The 17,035-nt window shown below is 48.4% G+C and overlaps 1 protein-coding gene across 5 annotated transcripts in view; it reads right to left on the bottom strand.

The window, feature by feature from the left end:
* Positions 1–327: 327 nt before the first annotated feature.
* Positions 328–17,035, bottom strand: part of LOC125432884 (mitotic spindle positioning) — a 46,505-nt gene continuing 29,797 nt past the window's right edge. Inside the window, exons 6-7 of one of the 5 annotated variants that reach the window (XR_007244564.1) lie at positions 3,035–9,092; positions 328–1,634 (exon numbers count right to left, since the gene is read on the bottom strand). The gene's annotated coding sequence lies outside the window, so the exon portion shown is untranslated. The other 4 variants (XM_048496970.1, XM_048496976.1, XM_048496975.1 and 1 more) reach the window with 4 other exon arrangements.

The raw sequence follows: 17,035 nt of genomic DNA, 5'->3' as shown, positions 1-17,035 counted from the left end.
GGTTCACTGCCAAGAGTCCACCTTACACAGTGCCAATTTCTCCAGGTGAACTGATCTCTGTCACCTGGAGATCAGTTGTAATCCCAGGAGATCTTCAGCCGGCAACTCCACTCTTCCTCTGCAACCCCTTCCCCTGTTTTGCAGGGCCTTCTTGGTAGTTACCCCAAGAGAGCTGAACTCCCTTCTGAGGGAAGTTTGTTCAGCTTCTTCCCTGTCATAAAGCTGAAACTTTTCTTTCCCGAAAGACTTTTGGGATAACTGCTTACTACCCTGTTTTCCCGAAAATAGGACCTACCTTCAAAAAAATATTGCTGTATCATTGTGCTCCTGGATTTTTTTGGAGGATGCTTGAAATACAAGCCCTACTGTCAGGAATATGTTCGTATGTACATCATCCTTGGTTTTTCCCACCAGTCTGCTCTGGCTATATGCCTGGGCTGGGAGATTCCAGCTTTGTTGCTATCTCTGCTTGCCTGTGTGAAACTATGCTTTGTTTTCTTTTTATGTGGCAGGAAGAAGTTTTGATACTGTATTAAATTGCTATCATTGCCTGTTTTCGACAATGACTGCCAGTACAATAAAGAGCTTTTAAGAGTTACTTTTGGCTGGACTTTCCAAGTTCGTTACATTATGCGAGTTCTCACTTCTCAGTGTAACTTTTGACAGTTTGAAGTACAAGGTTACCTGATGTCTCACCGTGGTCTCATGGTGACTGATCCTGATAAGTTAGTGTTCAGGGGCCCGCTAAACTCAGAGTATGTGATCGGAACAGAGGCCCCCATAGAGGGTCACGCTAATCCTCCCCCTGACCTAACTCTGCCGGAGAAGCCACATGTAGATCCAGACCCCGATCTGGATCCGGAGCCTCCATCCTTGGTTGCGCTATCTTGCCCTCACCTCAGCCAGAGTGTTGCTTTTATGGGCTTGCAGGAGCAGGTGGAACAGGCAACCCTGATGGCAACTCGCAGAACCTTGTCGGCATGTTGCCTACCTTTATCTGTGGAACAGTGTGCTCCAGTTGGAGGGGCTGTGATGGATCGCTGTAAGGAACCAGTAAAGTCCAGGCCAAAAGTAACTTTTCAAGTTCTTTATTGAGCTGGCATTCTAAGTCGATCACAAGCAATGCGGGAACTGACCTCCCAACATACGAACAGCCTCTTTTACGGGCACCCCACCAGTTCCTGCCAAAGCTAGATAAACACCTGTAGTTCACATCCAAAAACTACATTGGAACAGTTTCACACAGACAGGCAAAAGAAACAGAAGATACAGATACTAGAAACTACAGATACTAGAAACACTCCCCAATCTGGGCATCCCGCCAACCTTGTCAGACGAAAACCATCCAAGGCTAAGCAGCAACTTTACACTCCGCCTCCCTTAAGAAACACCCCCCCGACTTGAAAGGAAAAGCTTTATGAAAGGAAGCAATTAACGTAGGAGCAATAATATCCCATTGATTATGGCCCGACTGGTATCCCACCCATGAGACAAGGTATTGCAGGCGATTCCGAGACAAACGAGAATCCAGAACAGCATCAATCTCGTAATGTTTATGTCCATCAATCATAACCGGAGGAGGGCATTCTGGAGGGCCGTGCCAGGCATCGGAATCTGGAGCCCACTTGAGCAAGCTGGAATGAAAAATGGGGTGGATATTGCTTAATGAAATAGGCAAGTCAAGTTTACAGTAACATCATTGATAACCTGTGCAATCCTAAAGGGCCCAATGAATTTCTTGCCAAGCTTGGAATATTTGTGCACATCCCTAAGATTCTTAGTGGACAAATAAACCCATTCCCCAACTTGGAGTGGAAAGTCTGTGCAATGTTTATCAGCTTGCATTTTTTGGGATTCTTGTGCTTGATGTAGACTTGTACTGATGGAATTCCAACCCTCTACAAGGGTTTGTATCCATTCATTGAATTCTGGAGGATGGAGCGGCTGAGATCCCAACAGGGGAAACGGAGGGAAGGAGCGCCCTGTGACCACCTCAAAAGGCGTTTTTTCGTGCTACTATGGACGGCATTATTATAGGCGTATTCCGCAAATGGTAACAAATCCGTCCAATTGTTCTGGTGGTAATTAGTGTAGCAGCGCAAATATTGTTTTAATATTCTGTTTGTGTGTTCTGACTGGCCGTCAGTTTGCATGTGTTACGGAGCGGCCACCGCAGGTTCGACTCCCAACAACTCCAAAAACGCTTTCCAAAATTTAGAAATGAATTGCGGCCCACGGTCTGAAATTATCTTAGATGGGGTGGAATGCAAACGATAGATGTGCTGCACGAATAACTTCACTAATTTGGGGGCTGATGGAATGGTGGGACATGGTATAAAATGTGCTTGTTTGGAGAAAAGATCCCCCACCACCCACAATGCTGTGTTGCCATGGCTCTCCGGGAGATCCGTGATGAAGTCCATCGAGATAATCTGCCACGGACTGGCAGTGGGTGGGATTGGCTGCAAAAGACCATGTGGTTTTCCAGCGATCGGTTTAGCTTCTGCACATTTCGGGCACCCTTTCACATAAGCCTCAATGTACTTGTGCATTGAGCGCTACCAGAACTGTCTGCGCAAATGGTTTTGAACATCTCACTGCATTCAATACTAAGTTTGGCCAATATGAATATCTCGTAATGCCATTCAGGTTAAATGGAGCCCTGGGGGCTTTTATGACTTTAATCAACGATGTCCTTCAAGACTTCCTTTTTAAGGGGGTGGTGGTGTATTTGGATGATGTGCTTATTTACTCTAAAATGGAGGAAGAACACGTTCAGTTAGTTCGTGCTGTTTTACAACGTCTCCTTGATAACTCGCTGTTTGTCAAATTACCCAAATGTGCCTTTCATCAGACCAAATTGGACTACTTAGGTTATCGGATTTCCGCTGAGGGTCTGGAAATGGATCCTGCCAAAGTGGCAGCGGTGGTAGAGTGGCCGGTTCCTTTGTCTCGCAGGGATTTACAGTCCTTTCTTGGCTTTGCTAACTTCTATCGTGACTTTATTCCTCAATTTGCTCTGCCTTTGACTGACCTGTTGTGCACCAAAGGCAAGGGACCCATGGCTGCGAAACCAGGAGCCCCTCTTAATTGGTCTCCTGAATGCCAACATGCATTCCATCAGCTCAAAAAATCCTTTACCACCGAACCGATCCTAAGACATCCTGATCCCACACTCCCGTTCATGTGGATGCATCCGACAAAGCCTTAGGTGCCGCACTTCTGCAGAAAAATAAAAATAACAAACTGGTTCCATGTGCTTATTTATCAAAAAAACTAACTGGTCCCGAATTGATCAGTGTTTCGAGGAAACCATGGCAAAGGAACAACTGCAAAGTACCGGTGCCTGACCCAAAACCTCTCAGGCGGCTCATCTCCAACAAGGCTCCTTGGTGCCCAGGCACCTTGGCCGGATGAAGAGGAATGGGATTTGCAGCGTTTGCTGGCTCTGGATGCATCTAAACTGACATTGATTCCACCAGATGCATTGGAATCTGAAGACCCCGCTGACCCTCAAGAACCTCCGGGGGTGGCGGTGCCCCATGAGAATGAAATCCCGGAGTGGCCTGCACCTCATGATGACCAGAAGTTACGCTTGTATCATGCCCAGGTGGAAGCGTTGGAATTGGCCAGTCTCGAGAAGCCTTGATCGATGAGAAAGTTTGTCAGCAGCTGGAACTTCAGGAGGAGTATGATAAGGAACGTGAAGCCTTGTACCAGCAACTACAGAAAGATTGGGAACAGCAAGAACGTGAGGTGTTGGAAATGGTGGAACAATCTCAGCAGGAACTACTGCGTGAACTCCAGCATCTGTGATCCTTAAACCTCCAGCGGACACGGGACTCTACAGTCTCCAATCAAAATGAAGCGATTAAAGTGCTCAACTACTTCGCATACAACAGGAACACACAGCCCTGGAGAAAGAACAGGCTGATATCCGCCAACGAGAACGGGATCTCTTGGATATCGAAGCTCATGAATAGGCCACCGCGGCAGATTTACAACGTGAATTTACAACGCTAGAGCAGCAGAACTGCGTTTGGATTGCCAGCAACTCAACACAGATCGTACGCGGTGGCAGAAAGAAGTGGCGTGCCACCGGCCTCCATCAGCTCAACTCCCACAGCAGCCACACCAGACCCAGCGGTGTGTCTTTTGGTCCTACATCAACCGGCCCATGACCAGCACACGGGAGTCCTTCCCCCGGGACCCCCAGGTCATGGTTTTACTCACCCACATATTCCAGCTCGTTTTGATGGAACTGCATCTAAGTTGCCTTATTTCATATTGCAACTGGACTCTCATATGCAAGAATATGGCATGTATTGATCTGAGAGAGAAAAGGTGTGAGTTATTGGGTCGGTGCTGGATGGAGATGCTGCAGAATGGTTTGTGGAATTGTTCGACATGAATGCGGAGGAACTCAATTCTGTAGCTGATTTCCTGCAAGGCTTACCCCTACGTTTTGAAGATTGTGATGCCAGCGATAATGCCAAGAAAGCCCTCAAAACCTTTCAACAGGGCAACAAGCCATTTTCGGATTTTGCCCGCCAGTTCCGAGCCATCGAGTAAAATTCCTGACTGGCCTGATTGGATAAAAGCTGAGATGTTTTATGATGCCGTCAACCCTGAGATCTGATGATGGGTAGTCATGAACAATGAACCCCGGACAGTAGCGGAATGGATCGAGGTTGGTAGTGTCATTGCCGCCAGACTCAATCATTCTAAAGGATTGGAGTCCAAGTCGCCCTCCACCTCCAGTCAAGAAAACTCCCGTTTCCACAACCACTTCTACATCTCCAATGGAAATGGTCTCCAAAAGGTGATGCCGCTTGGGGCTCTGTCTCTATTGTGGTGAGGCCAGTCATGTGGCAGCTTCCTGCCCTAAGAAAGCAAAATCCATTGGCGGTTCGGGACCTGCCCCACGTAAGGCAATGGCTAAAGCGCCAAAACATCCTATGGGAACTAAACCATCTCAAGGATCATCCAAAGCACTTGCAGCTGAGGAAAATGAATTCCCCGATATCGAGGAGGATTCAGTTGGAATTGGTCTTTCAACAGCAGTGCCCAAGTCTATGGAACCCCCAAAAGATGCAGTGAGTGAAGGTGGCATTCCCATTACCCTCCTTACCACGTTATCCAATCCTGCCAAGAACACTCTTATTTTAGCTCGTGCCCTTGTTGACTCTGGGTGTTCACACTGCCTTATGCGCCCGCAAGTGGCAGACGAGCTTGGATTACAGTTAATTCCACTGCTCAAGCCCAAATGGATGGTAGCCCGTTAGGTGGGGGGGGGGGTTCTGGCTCGTTTTAAAACCAGTCCTTTTACAAATTGCTGAACATTGGGAACACCGTAGTTTCATTTTGGTCCCGGTGGCTCGCCACCCTATTGTTCTTAGCATGTCATGGTTGGATTCCCATGATCCTACAAATTGATGGGCTTCCTGCATTGTCCACTTCACCAACCCACCTTGGAGGGACCATATGTAGGAGGGACAACCACCTGAGGTGCCTGTTCCTGCTTTAGCCTCGGTCGTCACCTCCCATCCTGAAATCCCTGGCGTGCCTGAACAGTTTTGGGATCTATCCAAAGTGTTTGAGAAACAGGAATGTGACCAGTTGCCTCCCCACAGAGACACTGACTGTAAAATTGAATTGATCCCAGGGGCCAAACTGCCTAAAGGTTGCATTTATCGAATGAGTTCTTCAGAGGAAACGGAATTGAGTGCCTTTTTGGATAAGAACTCATGGTTTTGTTCGTAAAGTGACTAGGAACACTTATGCTGCCCCTGTTTAATTTGTCAAGAAGAAGGATGGTTCTTTGCGTCTGTGTACTGACTATAGGGGACTGAACGCTGTGTCAGCCTCTAATAAATATTCCTTACCCTTGATTAAAGACCTGTTGGATGCTTTGGGATCTGGTCGGATTTTCACCAAACTGGACTTGAGAGAGGCTTACTACAGAGTCCATGTAGCTGATGGCTGTGAATATCTGACTACTTTCAATACCAAATTTGGTCAGTTCGAATATCTCGTAATGCCATTTGGATTACACGGAGCCCCCGGGGCTTTTATGTCTTTGATCAATTAAGTTTTACAGGATTTCAAGGGAGTCATGTATTTGGATGACGTACTGATTTATTCGCGCAACGAGCAAGAGTTTGTAGAAATGGTCCGGACTGTATTGCAAAGGCTGCTGGATAATTCCTTGTTTGTTAAGTTGTCCAAATGTGCTTTTCATCAGGACAAATTGGATTTTCTAGGGTATCGTGTTTCAGTGGCAGGATTAGAAATGGATCCTGCTAAGGTGGAGGCGGTTGTAAATTGGCCCGTCCCACCACCCGAAAAGAACTCCAATCGTTTTTGGACTTTGCTAATTTCTATTGTGACTTTATTCCGCAATGTGCCCAACTGGCATTGCCGTTGACTGATTTGTTACGTACCAAAGGCAAAGGTCCCCAGGCGGCTAAACCAGGAGCTCTACTTTCTTGGACCGATGCCTGCCAACATGCTTTTCAGCATCTTAAAACCGCCTTCACTTCCGAGCCTATCCTGGTCCATCCCAATCCCAACCTGCAATTCGTAGTACACGTGGATGCTTCCGATAAAGCTCTGGGAGCAGCCCTTTTACAGAGGGGACCTGATGGCAAATTGTCTCCTTGTGCATATTTGTCCAAAAAGTTTTCAGGCCCTGAATTGAACTGGACTGTTGGTGGTAAAGAGACAGCCGCCATCGAACAAGCTCTAAGCACTTGGTGACACTGGTTGGAGGGGGCTGCCCACCCTTTTCAGGTTTGGTTCAATCATAAAAACTTACCAGCCCTTTCTACCCCATGGAAAATGTCTGCTAAACAGCTTCGATGGGCTGATTTTTTCTCCCGTTTTCACTTCACGGTGCATTTTTTCCCTGGTAAAACCAATCGTTTAGCAGACGCTTTGTCGCTCCTTCCCTCAGGGGCGGAGGCTTCGTTGTGCGCCATTCCATGTACTATACTTACTCTATCACAATTGGGTCTCGCTGTTACCTATGCTCAGATGCACACTCAATCCAAGCCTCCAACTACTCCACCCCCCTCGCCTTCCCCGCCTACAGCTTTTCCTGATTATGCCTCGCCTTTGTTGAAGGAGTTTCTTCAGGCTGGGAGGAGTCCCGTTTCTTTGGATGAGGGGGCCCCATCTCTACAATTAAGGGGGGATGTGGTGAAAAGGGTTTGTACGTACCTCCAGACCTGCGTCTGGGGGATATGGTTTGTACATACCACCAGGCCTGCGTAAATCAGTTATTTTCGCTGGACATGATTCTAAATCTGCAGGTCATTTCAGTTTCCTAAAAACTTTGCATTTGTTGCGCCACCAGTTTGGGTGGCAGTCTATGCATAAAGACATTGAGGATTATGTTAGAGGTTGCCCTGTTTGTGCTGAAGCAAAAACCATGCCTGGAAAGCCCCATGGACTCTTGCAACCCATACCCCCAGCAGATCGTCCGTGGCAGATCATTTCAATGGATTTTATCACTGATCTCCCTGAGAGTCAAGGCAATATGGTTTTATGGGTGGTGGTTGATCTGTTTTCTAAGCAAACCCATTTTATACCTTGTTCGACCATTCCCTCTGCACCAAAACTGGCGAAAATGTTTATTCAGCACATCTACAGACTACATTCTGCTCCAGCTAAAATAATATTGGACAGAGGCCCTCAATTCTTTTCTAAGTTTTGGAAGGCATTTCTGACTCTCTTGGAGGTGGAATCTGCCTTATCTTCTCTGTATCACGTTCAATCTGATGGGCAATCGGAACAGACGAACCAGACTTTGGAACAGTATCTGCGCTGTTATACAAACTACCATCAAAACAATTGGGCTGAATTGCTTCCGTTTGCGGAATATGCTTATAACAATGCGGTCCATAGCAGTACTCAGAAAACCCCATTCGAGGTGGTCTTTGGCCATTCTGCCCAGCTATTTCCGTTCTTGGGATTGGAATCGGTTCAGCCCACTGAACTAGACAACTGGATCCGATCTATTGTCGAAGGCTGGGAACCTATTTTGACTGCCTTGCATAAAGCTCAAGAGTCTCAGAAGACTCAGGCAGATAAGCATCGCCAGCCTTTTCCCTTGCGAGTAAATGATTGGGTGTACTTGTCCACTAAGAATCTACGTGATGTTCATACTCTAAACTTGGTCGGAAGTTTATTGGTCCCTTTAAAATCTTACAGGTGATTAATACAGTGACTGCTAGGTTGGACTTACCTAAATCACTTAGCAAAATTCACTCTGTTTTTCATTCCAGCTTGCTCAAACGGGCTCCAGATTTCGATGCTTGGCACGGCCCCCCATAACGCCCTCCTCCAGTTCTGATTGATGGGAAGAAGCATTACGAAATAGACGCTATCCTGGACTCTCGCTTGCACCACAAATGCTTGCAGTATCTTGTTTTGTGGGTGGGGTTTCCACCGGCCATGACCACTGGGTCTATGCTACAGATGTGCATGCCACTATTGTAGTCACTGCTTTTCATAAGGCCTTTCCTGACAAACCGGTAGGGGGAGGTTCTTAGGAGGGGTGGAATGTCAGGAATATGTTTGTGTGTTCATCATCCTTGGTTTTTCCCGCCAGCCTGCTCTGGCTATATGCCTGGGCTGGAGATTCCGGCTTTATTGCTATCTCTGCTTGCCTGTGTGAAACTATGCTTTGTTTTCTTTTCATGTGGCGGGAAGGAGGTTTGATACTGTATCAAACTGCTATCTGAGTTCTGAGGTCCTCAGAACTCACATTGCTTGTTTTTGACAATGACTGCCAGTACAATAAAGAGTTTTTAAGAGTTAGTTTTGACTGGACTTTCCAAGTTTGACTGGACTTTCCAAGTTGACTGGACTTGGAAAGTACAGATTCCCCAGCGCAGCTGATCTGGTCATGTGGGGGGCGCAAAATCATGGGGGGAAAAGACATCCCCTGAAAATAAGCCCTAACACATCTTTTGGAGCAAAAATTAATATAAGAGCCTGTCTTATTTTCAGGGAAACACAGTAGCTATTTTTCCATCTTGGTAGAGCTTTTGTGCTGCTGTTACCGAGCCCTTCAGGGATGAGGCGGCCTATAAATTTAATAAAATAAATAAATAAATAAATAAAATGCTGCTGCAGAAATATGCTTTTCTTTGCTGTGGTCAAACTAGATGGCACTGGGTGGGGCGATTGATGTTTTTGTTCAGCCACCTGGTGAACAAGAAAGGGGGAATACAAACATTTGAAACTGACAATAACTGCTGCAAAATGCCCATAAAGTTGGGAGATGGGAAGAAAGACACAATATCATGAACTGGGAGAGTTGCCAGCAGCCCTGTTGAACACCAGAGGCTTAAACTTGTGGACATGGGAACTGGAAATATTTTCATGCCATGGAAATAAATAACAATGCCTGGCAAACAGCATGCTGGTAAGTCTCTGTTAAAGGAACAGGACATTTTTCTCCACGCCTGCAAGCAGCCCAAAGAACTACTGTTGTTGTGCCATGGGTTTGGAGATCTGGGCTCAAACCACTGCTAAATTGTGAGGTGTGCTGGAAACCTTGGGCCATATCTCTCATCTTACCCTACTTCACAGGGTTGTTGTGAGGGTAAAATGGGAGCCTCTGGGTATGCCCGGAACTCCTTAGGGGAAGGGCAGGGTGCAAATATAAGTAAATCGATTATCTATGGGGAGGGGAAGCAGCCAGTGTAAAGCACTGGCCAGATGGAGGCTGCCGAAAAAGAATACTCAGCAGCCAAGCAAAAGCTTCCTGCATTATTTGTAAGGGTTCTCTGTCTCTCACCTGTTCAGGTCATGAAACCTGAGCAGTTTGCCTGGGTCTCACCTGTGGTGCTATTTAATTAGGGATTATTCTGCATTATGATGCCAAAACATCGTCGTTGTCGTTGTCGTTGTCGTTGTCATCATCAACATCATCATCATCATCATCATCATCATCATCATCATCATCATCATCATCATCATCATCATCATCATCATCATCTCTCTCTCTCTCTCTCTCTCTCTCTCTCTCTCTCTCTCTCTCTCTCTCTCCCTGCACTGCCAGCCCCAGCTTGGAACTAAAGACCAGTGGGGAGAATATGAAGGCGACATTTTCACATAGTTCAGTGATGCTGATGCAGAGAGATTTTCCTCCAGGCTGGGTCTCTGAGACAGGGATCGAAGCGCTGGAACTCTTTGGGCGTGGAGGCCCACTGTTGTTTCTGGCCAGCCTTGGTCCAGATGCAAAAAAGTGCTACTGCTATTCCACAACCGCGCTCCCTTTCCTCCAGCAGCCTACAGCAGGCAGAACTTTTCTGACATCAGGCTTTACAGTGACTGCAGAGATTTGTGCAATTTCTTTCCAGATTCAGTCAGGCTAGCAGTAATGCTGGAGGTTTTTTTGAAGTCAGCAAAGAGCATCAGTTGGCTACCAAGAGGTGTCCCAGGGGTGGCAACAACCCAAATCCTCTGGTCCCAATCCTGCTGGGGCTCACGGGGCCTGGCAAGTCAGGATATTTGCTTTCACTTGATTTGGGGACCAGGGCTGGGTGGTGCTGGGAGAACCCTGAGGATCGTTGTCTGGATCCAGATCATGCCGGTTCTTGGCTGCTGTGCGTCACTGCAAAAATATTCAGGATAAAGTTACCTGATGGCTGGGAAATCTATAGTTGGCGTTTTCCAGCATAGTTTTCTTTGAGGTAAAAGTTTGGATTCGAATCAGAGCTGTGTTGAGAGGCGATGACTTAAACTTGGGGGCAGGGGCGTACCTAGGCAAACTGGAGCCCGGGGACAAAACCTGAGTTTGGCGCCCCCCCCCCCCGGCCCGGCGTATGGGCATCCACCATCCCCCACCATGACCAAACAATGATTTTTTATACCAGCTCACAAAACACCTCCCACTCCCATCAAAACATACATGGCTCTCTCCCCACCAACTCTTTTCCTAATTTCCTAATCACAACAACCCTATGAGGTAGGTTGTTAGCCTGAGAAACAACTCCAAGCCAATGCAAGTGGGTACACCCAGAAAAACATTTACCAAACAAATGTCAGCATCATCTCTCACAAAACACCTCCAGTGGAATCCACCCGCTAACAGCATCACTTTCAATGGTGTTTAAACTAGGGAGCTCAGATTCTTCTTTTAAATCTACCTTAAAGGGAGAATCTACTGTGGGTCCCCTAGTTAAAACTAAAATTAGAGAAGTGGACAGTTGCTGTTTGGGGGTGGATTTTCCCAACCCTGAAAGTTCTCAGCATTTCACTTTTTTGAGGGTTGGAGATTCAGGATGGGAAACAAATAGCAGATTCGGCTGGAATCTACAGGCAAATACCCTTAGGCACAGTGTCCAGGACAGAAATTGTCCGATTATGTCCCTCTTAAAATATGAACAGAAAATGCTTGAATGCATACAAGGATAATTTAGGCTTTTGGGGGGTATTTTTGGTGTTTTTTCGGCCTGCAGGGAGTGCATTTTTAAAGCTAGTGGCACCATGATTTCAGGGCATCATCCAGAGACTACCCTGATGATACCACCCAAGTTTGGTGATGTTTGGTTCAGGGGCAGCAACGTTATGGACGCCCAAATGGAATGCCCCCATCCCCATTGTTTTCAATGGGAGCTAACCTGAGATGGGGGCTACCCATTTGAGGGACCATAACTTTGGTCCTCCTGTACATAACTTCACAAAACTTGGGTGGCATCATAAGAATAGTTAACAGATGATACCCTGAAAATTTGGTGTCACTAGCTTTAAAAATACACCCCAGCAAGGAGGAAAGGAACAGGGCATGGAATTTCCAGTTAGCCTCCCAAAAGCACTTGCGGAGAACTGGTCACTGCTCAGGGGGTCTTGCTTGGGAGTGACGGGGGAGGGGCTACAGGAGAGCCTGGCCACCTCCCAGAATTACCAAGGATGTCTGCTTTAGAGGTTGGAGTCAATGGCATCATGACCACTGAAGCCCCTCCCCAAAACCAGCCCCCTCCCCAAGCCTCCACACCCCAACTCCCCAGGAACTTCCCAACCTGCAGTTGGCAACTCTAGTTGCAAAAGTGGGAATTATTGCAAGTTCCCATGAAAGTCATTGTTTTCTGAGCAGTCCCCCGCCCTCCATTCACAGAGACAAAATTGCACAGTGGTTTACCAGGAAGCAGAACCAAACAAATAGCAACCCCACCCCCCTTCGCAGTCAATGGGTGAAAAAAGAAGACCAACCAGGTGTGCCATTTAGCTTCATTTCTTTCTGTTTACATACGTTGTTCTTGATAGACCTTTCAAAACAAGGTCCTTGTTGGGTGATTGCCCAGTGAATGAGTGAAAATGTCTTCCTTGGGAAACGTCTGTGGGCCGGTGGAGTTGCCAGCCGCGTGTGTGTGACAATCCGGGAGGAAGGTGGCGCGTGTTACAAGTCAGCATTTGGTTGCTATCAGCTGATGAGTGCATGATGCTGGCTGGGGATGATGGGAACTGTAGTCCATAAATCTGGAGGGCTGCGCGTTTGACACCTGTGCTGTACAGTGTGAAGCCCAAGAGGGTGATGGGAACAACATGTGGGTGATGAGTGTCTGTGGGACTTTCAAGCATAGGAAGCTTGGTTGAGAATCCTGGCAGAGCATCTGCCTATGTTCTTTTTACTACTTTCTCTGATTTATTTTGCTGCATTTATTCCCTGCCTTTCTCCCCAATGGGCACCCAAAGCAGCTCACACCTTCTCCTTTTCCATTTTTCCCTCACAACAACCCAGTGAGGTGGATGAGGTTGACGGTATGCCATTGGTCTAAGATCACCCAGCATGCCTCCATGGCCAAGTAGGGATTTGAACCTGAGCCTTCCAGACACTGGCGAAGCTACCAGGGGATGGGGGTGTGTGCGCCACGCACTGGGCGCACGGTTTTGGGTCATGTGGGGGGCGGAAAATTGCCCCAGACCCCTCCCCCTTCCCCCGCACCCTGCCCTGCGGCGCCTCCCCCCACACTTACATTACAAACCGAGCAGGCTGGAGAACAGGCTTCAAAGGCCCTGGTGGGAACTACATTTCCCAGGGTCTCCTGGGAAATGTAGTTCCCACCAGAGCCTTTGAAGCCTGGAAGGGAAGAGGCCTGTTCTCCAGCCTGCTCAGTTTCTAAAATAAGTGGGGGGTGGCGCTGCAAGGGGGGCCCCCCGAAAAAGCTACGCCTCTGCTTCCAGATCCTTGTTTGGCTTTCTAACTGCTGTGCCACACTGGATCTCTTTTTCAACATTTGTTTTTGCAGTGGTGAAGAGCAGGTGGACTCTAATCTGGAGAACCAGGTTTGATTCCCCGCTCCTCCACCTGAGTGGCAAAGGCTTATCTGGTGAACCAGGTGTGTTTCTGCACTCCTACATTCCTGCTTGGTGACCTTGGACTAGTCACAGTTCTTTGGAACTCTCTCAGCCCCACCTACCTCACAAGGTGTCTGTTGCGGGGAGAGGAAGGGAAAGGAGCTTGTCAGCCACCCTGAGTCTCCTTACAGGAGAGAAAGGTGGGATATAAATCCAAACTTCTTCTTCTGCAAATAAACAGAGTTCATTTCTTCAGGAGCGCAGAACCTTCCAGAGCTGTCCCTCTCACAATAGCTTTCTTAAGGGGATAGGAGGATCCCACTGTTTAGTGAAAAGGTAACAAAAATGCCTCATTGCCAGCATTCCTTGAGGCTATGCAAAACCTCCTGCTGCTAAGGTATGCAGGATGCTAACTGAAGGTGTTTCTCTTTTCTGTCTGAAATGGACATGCATTGAGAATCCTGGCAGAGCATCTGCCTATGTTCCTTGAAACAGAACTTGACAACATTTGACGCTCTTGTGTTCCTTTGGCGTGTTCAGTGCAGGTCTTGTAAGCTGCACAACAATTCTATAAGGTAGTCCAGGACGATGAAGGCAAGGGGCTGAGGCTGAGAGAGCATGAACCATTTTTGCTCAGAAATAAGTCTGGCTGAGTTAAAAAGCATTTGTGACCTATGTTGTCGAAAGCTTTCACGGCTGGAAGGTGTTGTGGGTTTTCCAAGTTGTACAGTATGGCCGTGTTACAGGAGCATTTTCTCCAGATGTTTTGCCTGCATCTGTGGCTGGCAACTTCAGAGGATCCTCTGGAGAAACATCAGGAGAAAATGCTACTGGAACACGGCCATACAACCTGGAAAACCCACAACATCCATTTGTGCCCTGCTCAGCTTTGTTTGAGCGAGTTATCCAAGGCCCTCTAGTGGTAGAGTTGTGACTTGCACCTGGGACTTTCTGGCTTTAGAAAACTAATGTGGATAAAGCAAGGGGCCTCCCATGACACCTGCTGACAGGTTTACTTGCACCCACCGTGTGTTTCTAGAAAATGGGTGAGGCTTCTGACCAGCAAGACTTCTGACTGGCCATTTGATTGGCTGTACTGATGTTTTTTTTAAAAAAAATTGCTTTGGCAGCTGCTGCCACCACAGCACAAGGATCTGAAGGTAAGCTGTGACAGCCATTTTGTGTCGAGCTCCACCTTCTGTGGCAGCCATTTTGTGGAAGCCATTTTGTGGCTGCATCCCCTAGACTGTGTCAGAATTCCAAAGATGCCCACAGGCTCAGTAAGGACAGAGCAGAGGTGTCCAACTCTGGCACGTCAGATGTTCATGGACTACATGTAAAGGATTCAATGGTGTTGATGAGCGGGGCAGCCGCCTGGCCTTGACTGCATTCCATAACCCGGGCGATGGGCCAGCATCTGCGGCGGAGACCTTATCTCTGCGAGAGAGATGAGAACTCCGTTCCCATGGGAATCCGGGAGGGGGGATGGGATGGACAGAGTTATAACCTGTGCTGCTGGCGGGAGACTTTATTCCTGCCACGTCGTGTACGTGAGCTTTCTAGGATGTCTGAATAAACGGTCTTTTACACCAAAAAAGCCTTTTATTTCTGCCTTCTATGGAATTCTCACTTACATTGCCAGGCAGGAATCCTAGTTCATCTATCTTGCTTCTAGTGCAGTGAGACCTCTAGTGTCTACCCCGGGCATGGAGAGGTTGAATAATATTCCTTGGAAGGAAAGTGCGGTAGCCCCCTAAAGAGGGCTCCTCGAAGCTTTCCCTTCTGGATTTGGAGGAACCGCGGGAGAACGGGTCTGCGTACAGTTTGGTAACTCTTTTCCGTCCTACGTATCGACACCGCGAAGTCTTCTCGCTTACTCCGCTGGGGACGAGGGACGAGGAAGACGATCATGTGGACTTTGCATGAGTCGCTTTGGGGCTTGTCTATGGATCGAGCGCCTGTGGATGCGGATATCTGCCCGCTTTCGGTGTGGATTACAAACCTCAGATGCAACCTGTCACGCGAGGAGAGCGGGTCTGACCACCTTCATCGCGGCAACACAGGAGTCCATTGAACGCATTCCTGGATTCAAGTATTTTGGTGATGCTCCCAAGAATCCACTCGTGGCGCATAGCACTGGGGCCGCGTCCGAAGACAATTCACCGCTGAAACCGGGACTATATCGGGGATTGGGAGGGGTATCCGTACCAGCTTCCGGATCGGGACCCCCCCCAGATCCCGGATCAGCAGCTGCACCTGAGGTGCCCCTGTGGAGCCACCGGTGGAGCATGATGTCCTACATTCTGATGAAGAGGAATCTGTAAGCAAAGCCTGCATTCCTATCCGGATCTATTCCCCTCCCATCAAAGAGAGCTGGGATGAGGAAGTGGGCCGACTGGGCGAGATGCCCAAGCTTAGCATGGGCCCTTGGAACGCCAGCGCTATGGGAAGAGGAACAAGAGCAGCTGCAGCAAGATGCGTGAAACCTCGCAAAGAGACCGGAACAGCTTGGCGCAAGAAGAAATCCAACTTTTCGAATTGGACCGTGCACAAAGACGGGCCAACGCAACGGCAATATGTGCAGAACCTATCAGTCCATGATAAAAGTCCTGCAGAACACTCCAAACTGGACTTACAGCGTCAACCACTTGTAAAGCTGTTCAGGCCTCTTGCGCACGCCAAAGTGAATCCAATCCGCAGCTGTTCAACGGTGAAAGACGAACTCGGGCCAAACTGGAACGAGAGAAAGCAGCTTTGCATGCGCATTCAGGATGCCTTGACTTCGCTAAGCGAGAGAGAGCTGGTCACTTTGGAGAGGGAACTGAAGAAGCAGCAGAACAAGATGCCCCAAGTTGGAGTCTACGCCCGTCACTGGTACAGCCAACGCCAGGAGGCGGCGACGCTTTAAGCTGCACAGGTCACACTGCTACCTCGCAAGCACATCTGCCACCTTCCAAGGACCGGCTCCCACCAGAACACCAGTGCGGCACCGGGCGTTGGGGTACCCCCCCACCTTACCCCACCCACGATTCTCGGCCCCCCCTCGCCGTAGCTGCCTCGGCAACCTTTGCGCAACCGCTTTAGCCCCAGCGGGCGCCAAGGAGCCATGGGAAAGAGGGATATTACAGACCTCCAATACCTGCCGTCGCTTCAAGCTGGATGGGACCGCTTTCCAAACTTCCCTACTATCAATCCACCACAAACTTCGATGCCCACATGGGAGGGATCTATGACGCATCAAAATGTTACCCGGTCTAAACGCCCGAAAAAATACGGAAGGACATCAGGTTCCGCTCTTTCAGATGGAAGTGGCGGACAGCCGACTGGTTTGTGACTCTTTTGAATCTGCAAGATGAGGATGATGCTGCGCACGGTGCCGGGCGTTCCTTCCAAGCCTTAAGAGGCTGCGCCTTCCAAGATCCGGTGCTGAAATGAAGCCATCCGCATCTATCAAATCTATTCAGCAAAGGCAAACCGCTCGTTTGCAGAATTCTGCCGTGGAATTTCGTGCAGGCTGACTGCTCGAAACTCCCTCCTGGAGTGGCCTGAGCGCGATGAAATGTGAATACTTCACCGGATGCTGTCCGACGGCAAACTGCGTTGAAAGCGGTGTTTCTAATTCGGATCCCCCCCGCTTGCACTATTGCTGATTGGATCGACTTTGGGATCCCAAGTGATGTAGGCGCTCTGCGTTTGGATTACGCTGCGTGCCGGGGGCCGCCCA

Source organism: Sphaerodactylus townsendi, linkage group LG05, assembly GCF_021028975.2.
Source record: "Sphaerodactylus townsendi isolate TG3544 linkage group LG05, MPM_Stown_v2.3, whole genome shotgun sequence".
Taxonomy (NCBI): domain Eukaryota; kingdom Metazoa; phylum Chordata; class Lepidosauria; order Squamata; family Sphaerodactylidae; genus Sphaerodactylus; species Sphaerodactylus townsendi.
Note: the sequence above shows the minus strand (reverse complement) of the source record. Positions and strands in the feature narration are given on the sequence as shown.